This window comes from Brassica oleracea, chromosome C4 (genome assembly GCF_000695525.1).
Source record: "Brassica oleracea var. oleracea cultivar TO1000 chromosome C4, BOL, whole genome shotgun sequence".
Taxonomy (NCBI): Eukaryota; Viridiplantae; Streptophyta; class Magnoliopsida; order Brassicales; family Brassicaceae; genus Brassica; species Brassica oleracea.
Genome location: NC_027751.1, coordinates 47,482,971 through 47,493,685, shown reverse-complemented (window position 1 = coordinate 47,493,685; position 10,715 = coordinate 47,482,971). Strand labels below are relative to the sequence as shown.

Sequence of the window (10,715 nt, the reverse complement as noted above, 5' to 3'; positions counted from 1 at the left end):
GAAAAAGTTTAATAATTACAAAAAATAGTTTTAATAAATAAAAACTAGTTTAATAATTACAAAAATAGTTTTTAAAATATGAAAAATGTTTAATAATTACAAAAAATAGTTTTAATAAATAAAAACTAGTTTAATAATTACAAAAATAGTTTTTAAAATATGAAAAATGTTTAATAATTACAAAAAATAGTTTTAATAAATAAAAAATAGTTTAATAATTACAAAAAATAGTTTTAATAATATTAAAAATGTTAAATAATTATAGAAATTTATAATATATATATATATTTTTTTTAAAAAAAAATCCCAAATAATAGTTTTTAATCACAAAAAAAGTTTTATAGATATTAAAAATGTTTAGTAAATATATAAATGATTTTATAATGCAAACAATAGATTTTATATACAAAAAACATTTTCATATTATATATACATAATTATCGATTAGATTTTTATAACCACAAAATTAATAAAAACAAAAAAAAAATTCCAAATCAAGTGAATACCATAATGAAACTCGATTTTACACAATCCTACCATTCACCCTAACAAAAATCTATAAATATCATTCCAAAATCATCAAATCTACTTAAAAACCTAACAAATCTAACCTAAGAGAGTGGGATAGGGTTCATACATGATTGGTGACTGAAATTGAGGAGGATTAGGGCGGAAATCGTGAGAGAGAAGAGAGTGTTCGCCGGAAATCGCGAGAGAGCTTCGGCGTTCGGCGGAAAGAGGATGAGAGAAATGGGGAAGAAGATCTGGTTCGACCTAATAAATGGAGGCGTCCGACGGAAAATGTCCGTCGGAATTTCCTCGGACTAGTTAAATATTTCCGTCGGAATTTCCTCAGAAATCATTAATTCAATTTTCGCGAAATATTTGGCGGCTTGGTTTACCCGGTGAAAAATCCCTAGTTCCTCGGAATTTCCTCGGAATATTCCGGGAGAATTCCGAGGAAATCCTTATCTTCCTCGGAATTCCGTCGGAATATTCCGAGGAAATTCCAAGGAAAAAGGGTTTGGGGTTTCAAAACATCGATTTTTTTGCCGTATTTCATTTCTTATACATTTGTAATGCATACCATTGAGGATTCTTTGCATAGATGATCATAAACCATGAAATAACAAAATTTCAAAAATAATTGTTACTATTCCTTTTACCGTTTATTAAAGTGTATAAGTGTTTCTCTTATGTTGTGTGGTTTTCATTCATGCAATCGTGAAAGTGTTTGTTATTGGGTAAAACACCAAAGTTTGACTTCATAATCTGGTTAAGACACTTAATGAAGGTTATATACGTGTTATTCAATCCGCAAAACGTTGTTTTCGGTTAAAAACCCCGAGGAAACCCTTATCTTCCTCGGACTTCCGTCGGAATATTCCGAGGAAATTCTGAGGAAAAAGACTGTATAATCAAATCCCTAAATCGACAAGGTCTATTCCGAGGAAATTCCGAGGAAAACCTATCTTCCCTTGGAATTTCCTCGGTATTTCTATTAAAAAAAAATTCGATGCTAGTCTGTTTCCGAGTCATCATCACCAGATGAATCTGAATCTGGATATTGGTGAAACTCTCCAATCACTGGTTCATCCTCTACGTGAACGACGGCTTCCTCTCCGAAGTTGGTTAAATCGACTACAAGGCCAACTCCAGCTAAGTCTTCTGTTGCACTTAAGTTGCCAGATGTGCTTGATTGTAGTGGGTCTTCCAGCTCAGAACTTCCCTGAACTCGGCCTCTCGGGTTGAGTCTTGTAACAGTAACCCATGGATCATCTCTGTTCCTTACCCGGGGGTACTTGATATAACAAACCTGTAATATTTAAAAAATTATTAGTAAAATTATAAATTAATATACATGATGATGAATCATTCTGAATAATTAACATTTAATTACCTGATCGGCCTGAGAAGCAAGAATGAAAGGATCATAATATTGCAGCTTTCGCCTCGAATTTACTGATGTAACACCAAATGCATCTGTTCTCACACCTCGATCTGGAGTGTTGTCGTGCCAATCACAATAGAAAACAGTACAGCGCAATCCAACCATGCCCAAATACTTGATTTCCAAAATCTCATGTATGTGTCCGTAGTATACATCATCTCCTGATGCAGAACAAACGCCAGCATCATAAGTCGTACTCGAACGTCTCCTCTTCTGAGTTGTGAATGCATATCCTCGAGTACAAAATCTCGGATATGACTTCACAACAAAGTTTGGTCCAACGACCATCTCACGTATCCAATCGTCAAATGTTTCACCTCTGGCCAAACCAGCAGACACCTATTAATAGCACATATATATATGTTATATCAATAAATGTGAATTAGTATAAATATGTGATAAAATATATTTTAATTTGTTTAAAGCACTCACATAAGTAAACATCCATCCAGTAAATTCTCTCTGCTTCATTTCTTCTAGTTCGTCCTCTGTGGCGTATCTATACTCGAACCGCTTTTCTGCCATGAAAATCCTGTATATGATGACAATAATGTAATTAATTAAGATTTAAATTTCAACTTGTTAAAATAAAAATTTGTAAGCTCATTTATTTACCTCTCATATTGAAGAACGTCTTCGCAGTTGGTGAGCAAATATGTTTGCAAATGACTGCGCTCCTGCTCAGTAAGTCGACGGTCCTTTGGTTTTCCGCTAAGTCGTCCAACATCTGTGAAAATGTCTGGAACCGTAACATGATATGCTGCCCATTCGCCTCTATCATCATGCCGAGCAGGTCTTCTGTTTTTGGTCTGAACTTCTGCTGGAAAGTAGTACTCGGCAAAGTTTGAAGTTTCTTCATTGATCATCTGTGCGACTATAGAACCTTCCACCCTACTTAAATTTTTCACCATCTTCTTCAAATGGAACATATACCGCTCATACAGATACATCCATCTATACTGCACAGGACCACCAAGTTCCAATTCTCTTGCCAGGTGAATAACAAGATGCTCCATAACATCAAAAAATGAGGGAGGAAATATCTTCTCAAGGTTGCACTGAATCACGGCTATGTTAGTCTTCAAATTTTCAATACCTTCAAGAGTCACTGATCTCGTGCATAAATCGCGGAAGAAACCACTTATCCCTGCAATTGCTTCATGAACATTTCGTGCTAATAGTTCCTTGAAGGCGAACGGAAGGAGGCGCTGCATCATTACATGGCAATCGTGGCTTTTCAAGCCAGAAAACTTTACTTCCTTTCTGTCGATACAGTTACGCAAATTTGATGCGTAACCGTCTGGAAATTCCACATCGTTTGAAATCCAATCAAAGAACGCATCTTTTCCCGCTGCATCAAGTCGGTATATGGGAAAAGGAGCCCTACCATTCTCATCAACATGAAGTTCTGAACGAGCACATATATCGACTAAATCCAGTCTTGACTTCAAATTATCCTTTGTTTTACCTTGAACATTAAGGATCGTGTTCATGAGATTGTCAAAAAAGTTCTTCTCAATATGCATGACATCTAAATTATGCCTTAGCAGATGATCCTCCCAGTATGGCAGATCCCAGAAAATACTTTTTTTGTGCCAGTTATGTAGTTCTCCAACAGCATCTACCGGAAAACGCTCATGTCCACCGACGTCTGGCGTCCTTTCTGCACCAAAATCTCTTAGTTGTATCTTCAAATCTTTCCCACAAATTTCCGGAGGTGGACTGTCAAACACCCTCTTGTTCTTCGTAAACAAATTCCTACTCCTACGATATGGATGATCAGGTGGTAGGAATCTCCTGTGACAGTCAAACCAACACGTTTTCCTTCCGTGCTTTAGTTGGAAAGCATCAGTGTTATCTTGAAAATATGGACATGATAGCCTTCCATGCGTTGTCCATCCAGACAACATACCATATGCTGGAAAATCACTTATTGTCCACATTAGTACTGCCAGCATTTGAAAGTTTTCTTTACACGAAACATCGTATGTTTCAGCACCTTGAGCCCATAGTTGTTGCAACTCATATATTAGTGGCTGAAGAAACACATCAAGTGATCTCTTAGGATGCTCTGGTCCGGGAACGAGAATCGAGAGAAACAAAAACTCTCGTCGCAAGCACAAGTTTGGAGGGAGGTTGTATGGTGTAAGAATGACGGGCCATAGAGAATACTGTCTTCCACTCTTGCCAAACGGACTGAAACCATCAGTACATAATCCAAGGTAGACATTTCTTCTCTCATACGCAAAGTCGGGATACTTTGATTGGAAATGCTTCCACGCTTTTGCATCTGAAGGATGTCTGATCTCACCATCTGTTGAGTGCTCCGCATGCCATCTCATTGGTTGCGCTGTGCGTTCAGACAGATACAACCTCTGCAACCTTTCCGTCAAAGGAAAATACCACATCCTTTTATATGGCACTGGAACTCTTCCAATTGTATCTTTATAACGAGGCTTTCCACAAAATTTGCATGTAACACGTTGTTCATCCGCCCTCTAATAAATCATGCAGTTGTCGCTGCATACATCTATTACCTGATACGATAAACCAAGACCAGCTACGAGTTTCTAAACCTCGTAGTATGAACCAGGAGCTACATTATCCTCGGGTAAAATACCTTTTACAAAATCAGCAATCGCATCCACACAGTCTTCAGCCAAATTATAATCTGTTTTAATGCCCATCAATCTTGTAGCAGATGATAAAGCTGAATGACCATCTCTGCAACCTTTGTTTGGTGCGTTTCTTGCTCAAGTTGATGAAATTAATTTGCAAGCTCGAGTTATAATGGAGTCTAGATGGAAGGTGGTGCCTAGAGATCAGAACAGAGGTGCAACTTTCGTTGCACAGAGCGTTATCAAGCAAAACCTATGGCAATCTTATGTGGCTAGTGGTCACCCGCGTTTGCTTTTTGAGCTTTTTGTAAATGAAAGTCGTGGTCTCTAATTTTTTGGAGTTACTTGAGGTTAGTGGCTATCTTGTTGTATTTTGCTACTCTCGGTTTTTGTTAAACAGAGGACTTGAGAGATAGCGGATTTAGGAGTTGTTGGTTAAAAAAGTTGTATCTGATGACTAAAAGTTTCATGAATATATGGATTTTCGAGGGAAAAAAAATTAATTTCAGTTTTTTTTTATGTTAAATCTATATTTAAAGAATCAAAATATTAATAATCTAATAATATTAGTTTTCAGCGTTTTATAAATATTCTACAAAATGTTTATTCATTTATGTTGTACAACTATTATATTATAACTTGTAAACACAAAATATTGTTTTTCTTTTCGCATGTGCGTTTACTTTTTTAATATTTACATTTAAATATATCATATTAACGTCACGGTTCAAATCCCAATAGGATGTAAGAAAACGTACACTCAATATTTAGACACGTTCAAAAAGAATTAAATTTGTCTTTTAATTTTCTCCTGTCAAACCCACTTTCAAGCGGAAGGAGTCGAACTCTTTTAGGTGCGAGGGGATGACAATAGTGGATCTCTAAATTAACAACTAAAGCCTACCAAGCTTGCAAAACTGAGAGCCCATTCATCATTAATGCTAATTTCAAAGTTATAACATAGTTGGTGTAGTTACAATGTGTGTGGAACAAGTATGTTTACAACGTCTGTGGAGTAAGTGCGTATGTCTGGAAGTTCTTTAGTCCAAGTGGTTTAGCTGTTCTTTAGTCTAAGTGGTTTAGCTGAAGGCTCATTAATGTTTCTACATCATGGAGTTCGGATTTCGAATCCCAAATGCAAGTAAAACCAATCAAAAGTGGATTTAAGGCGGTTGAAGATGATGTAGTCTAACATAAATCCAGATAAGATAGATAGAAATAGAATCCGCTGTACAAAAAAGAGTTACATGTGTATGTTTACATTTTTGTGTAAAGGCCTTGGAACAAAAGGGGTTTAGTTGATTGAATATAGGACACATCTCTCTGAATCACTTTTAAACACTAGATCACAACAACAACAAGAAAACAAAGAGAAAGCCCAAAGAGAGTAGGATCATACAACAAAGATTGTAACTTTATCATAAGTCTCTTTGCTTTTTTTGATGCAAACAAACCCATTAAACAACTTATTGATGTGAACACTAAACAAAGAATTAGACTCAAAAATAGTCCTGAGCTCTGCTTTTCTTTTTTAAGTTTTTTTCTTGAAGAACGTAAAAATTTCTACTTCCAAATCTTCACGGATTTGTCATGACTTGCAGACGCCATCATTCCCGTCGAAGGTGACTGAGCTAAGGCAGAGATCACACACTCATGAGCCGGTATTGTCATACATTTGTTCTCCTTTGTATTCCACAGCTCCAGTGACTGCAACAGTTTCGTTTACCAAAAGTTAAAAGCAACTCTTAACAAGAAAATCATCACATCACGCAACATTAGAGCCAGACATAAAATGGTAAACATAGATTCGTTCTAAGCTGAATAAATTGTAACTAAGCTAATACCTGGTAGCCACCAATGGACCAAGAGATTGGGATAGCAAGGGTGAAAAACGCAAGAGTGGAACTTGTTTCCACTAAAACTGAGATCGTGGATGCAATCCCCTGAGCTCGGAGACCATAGTTTAATAGAGTTTTCACTAACAGAAGCTAACAACTCCCCGCTTGTGTTCCAACAAACAGAATTCACATTTGATGAATGTCCCTGACAGAACAAAAATTAGAAAATCAAGCCATGAGACATAAGCTCACTCCTGCATAGGTATTTTGACATCTAAGCATTGGATTTTGTCATACAAAAAAAAAAACACATTGGACTTGAAAGATGCATAAGGCGTAAAATAGAAAACGAAGTCTTATGTGGCGTAAAAAATCTCCCGCTTTACCTTGAACAAGTGGACCCGTATGTCTTTTTCAACATCCACAAGTGAAACAGTATTATCCGAAGCTGCAGCAAGAAACTTTCCACTTATTGGCTGGAACCGTACTTGCGTGCTAGCACCCTGTTCTTACAAAATTCAATCAGAAAACAATAGTTCATTTATTGGAGAAGCCCATACGAGAGTACAGGAGCTTGCCTTTGAAGCACGAATGTAATTAGAAGCGTTGATGTTCCAGAAGCGAATATCATTGTTGCCATCACAAGAGCAGAAAATCTCGGTTTTATTGGGGGTGAAAATCAAGGGACATTACAGGTGCAGTATGACCAGAAATGGTTCGTCGGAAGTAACCAGGCTGCACAGCAAAATTGGTAGTAGTAGTAAGTCGCAACAGAAGACAAAAAAATGGCTGCAACTAAAAGAGACGAATTACTATACATCAAAGCATCCCAGATTTTGATAGCTTTGTCGAACGATGACGTAGCCAGTTGAGTTGTATTAGGTCTGAAGCGAACATCTGTGATGATATGACCATGTTCTTCCGGAGTGCTCTCAGTATGTAGTGTTTCCATGTTCCAGATAAAAACCTACTGACAAAAACACATCATCTTCTTTACAAACAAGATCTGACATACCTATAAGCAAAATGTATGTACCTTCTTATCATGTCCAGCGCTAGCCAGCAACTTCCCATCAGATGAGAAACTACAGCAGATGACCTTACTAGCACTTCTTCTTATAGAACTAACCTCGCTGAAACTAAACACTGATAAAAATGAAAAAATCATGTTTACTATATCTGGTTTACTAGCAGCATGATAAGTCTGACGGGGGCGAGAGAATACCCTTTGAGGTTTCTGCATGCTCAGAAGGGTTCCGCTTTAGGGTGCTAAATATGCTTCCTCCATCTCCATCATCTTGGGAAAAAAAACGATTCTACATTATCTTCTAGGGCTCCCACATCTCCAAACGGTTCCATGTCATCCTGCAGCTATTAATCCTTGTCATAAGGAAGTTGAATATCCACACGGCTCCATTGGCTATGCGAGAAAATACTAAAGCCGCTAAGATTCTTATTACTGGAACACAGCTAGTTTGTTATTAGCATTCTTCTGTGGAAATTAAGAAACATACCAGTTGGTTTGCTGACGATGCCAGACCACTGATTCCATCAGAACCATACAGCATTGGCCCTTTTGGCATATTATTCACATGCTGCATGTTACCAGCTATAGCAACTCCATCGACAGGGGTATGCCTTGACGGAGTTGACGGCTGTGAGTTGGATGGGCCGACCGTGTTTCCTGTCCCTGTACTGTTAGCAGGACCAGAAGAAGAAGGTCCTTTTCTTTTGCGGTTGTTCTATCAATGACACGAGAATGAAGTTGTGTGGCTCAGTCATCTTACACACTGAAGAATATACTAATTTGAACGAAACCACATGATCCACATAAATGTACCTGCTGTGATTGCTGAGATAGTAATGGATCTTGTTGCTGTGAGGAAGATTGTTGTACTGGTGGCATATTGATATGCTACAGACCAACAAATAGCAACGGAAAAAGGGAAAATCAGAAAGACGTGCACAAAAAATTCTCAATAGAGGGGAGCGTGTGGTTAGGAACCAAGTTGTGTTCCCTAGATAGATCTACATTAGGATAACAGAACCACATTACCTAACAAGCTTTTCAAATGACAAGTTGCATGACATCATACACTAGAATTAATCGAAAAATGCATACAAAGACAGACTTATTGATCAATTTCACCACCTAACGAACACATAGGGGGAACTTTTCCTGATTTGAGAAGAAGTCTTACTTTCGAAGAACTTGACTGCATAGGAGAACCTATGGATCCATCATTGGCATTTTGCTGGCCATCTTTCGAATTCAGGTTCCCTCTACGTAATCCTGTAAATCTTCGAGGGTCCATCTCGCCATATAGGTTAGTCATATTTCCTTGGTTCAAATTTCCTTGCCCTTGAACCTGAGCCAGGATCTGTTGTTGTTGCTGCTGTGGTGAGAGCTGAAATTGACTTTGATTTTGAAGGAAAGCTTTCTGAACTTGAGGGCCTAAACCTGGTCGGATTGTATCAATGCCCTGTAACATTTATCAAAAAAATCTTTATGAAAAAAAAAAACTGGGCTTAAAATGACAAACAGATAAACCCTGCAAAAGAATCCCAGTGACTTACAGTTCATGGTCATCCCTTTAAAGGAAGAGCACCTACTCCAGGGTTTAATCCTTCAGAACAAAATAGGGACGAATATGTTAGTTTTGGAGTCCAATGTCAATTAATTTCCATGGCGAGTGTATACTACGCATTCCCCATCCCAGGCTTTGATTGCAGAATTCCCTGGCCATAAACTGTAGACGGATCCACCGGCAGTTGTCTTGGAGATGCACCGAGATTAGATTCAATTTTGATTTCCTGCAAGTTCAAATGATTTAGATGCACACCCAAAAAATTTGATTGGATACTTTTCTATAAGAAGATTTGGAGAGTCATCAAGTAAGTTAATTACAGGGGCCTGCTGACTTCGTGATTGAAGTTGCTGCAATGCTGCTGAAACACCTCCTTGATGATTTCCCTGGACCATTTGACTGTTTTAAGACAGAAAAAATAAAGTGTCTAACCGTGTGAGGACCGGAAATATGGCTGCAAAAACGAAGCTGCGACAATTTATACCCATGATGGTTCGCTCCTGATTTAAGAAGAGCCATCCTTGCATCCATATGTGGTTGGGATGTCTCAGTGTTCATCTGATTTGGCTGCTTCATACGTTCCTCGTACATTTTAGCAGCGACTTGACTGGCATTTGCCTGCCCAAGGATCGCTTCAGAACCAATACCATTCATTGGAGCCCCTAGAGAAGGATGATTAGGGTTCCCACGCTGCATCTGAGCATGGCGAAGCATCTGCATTTGCTGCATTTGAAGTTGCTGCTCCTTCGCTTTACCTTGTTGTGCCTAAATTCACAAAGCCACCTGTCACCTAACAAACTGAAAATAAAAACATATCTCCCAGAGTGGTAGATAGCCAACCTCGATATAAGCCGAAGCAGCCTCGGAATGTTTCTCATTAGTCCTCGCAATGAAGATGTCCCAGAACACAGACCACCACTCAAAAAGAAACCCTCCAGGCGCATCAATTGCTACATCGGAATAATCACATAGCTTAAAGCGCCGTTCCCAATGAAACAAAAACGGCTTAAACTCGGATAAACAATAAAAAAAATACATTCAAGAACCAACAGGACAAAAAAAAAAAACTCTGACAAAACATAAACTTCAGCAAATAGATAATTACTTACCAACAGGATCAGGAGAGACTTTGCCTTCAGTCATAAAAGACTTGGCAGTGTTGTGCAGTTTCTTCTTCACCAGATAATCATATATGTAAACATCAAGCCTACATAGTGAACCAAAAAATAAAAACTATAAATATGGGTGATTGAAAATGTTCTCACTTTTAAACTCAAATACACTTACATCTTATCAGCTTCCCAATTGCTCTGCGCCATAGCTTCAGCCCGAGATCGAGCTATTGAGTAGTTAAAAAGTGAGCCAATCTCAATTCAGAACGATTCTACTCACAATTTCTATTGTTTGATAAAAAAGTAAGCTAACCTGAATAAAGCCCAAACAAATCAGAATCTTTCAAGATCCGTATCTTTTAAGATGAAGCATTTCCGCTGCACATACAGAGAAATCAAGAATTAAATTACTTTAACACGACTTTAGCGATTCGTGGAATTGAACATAGAAGTGATGGAATTCATAATTAAGAAGAAGAGAATAAAGAAATTAGGGATTGGAAAGATACCAGTGAATAGTTATTCACCTGGAGCTCTGAGTAAATCGATCATGAATGAAACGATAGATCAGATGAAAGAGATTTTGAAGAGTCTATTCTGAAGAAATT

The 10,715-nt window shown here is 37.8% G+C and overlaps 1 pseudogene; it reads right to left on the bottom strand.

Moving 5' to 3' along the window:
• Positions 1 to 5,871: 5,871 nt before the first annotated feature.
• LOC106336981 lies at positions 5,872 to 10,715 on the bottom strand (annotated as a pseudogene).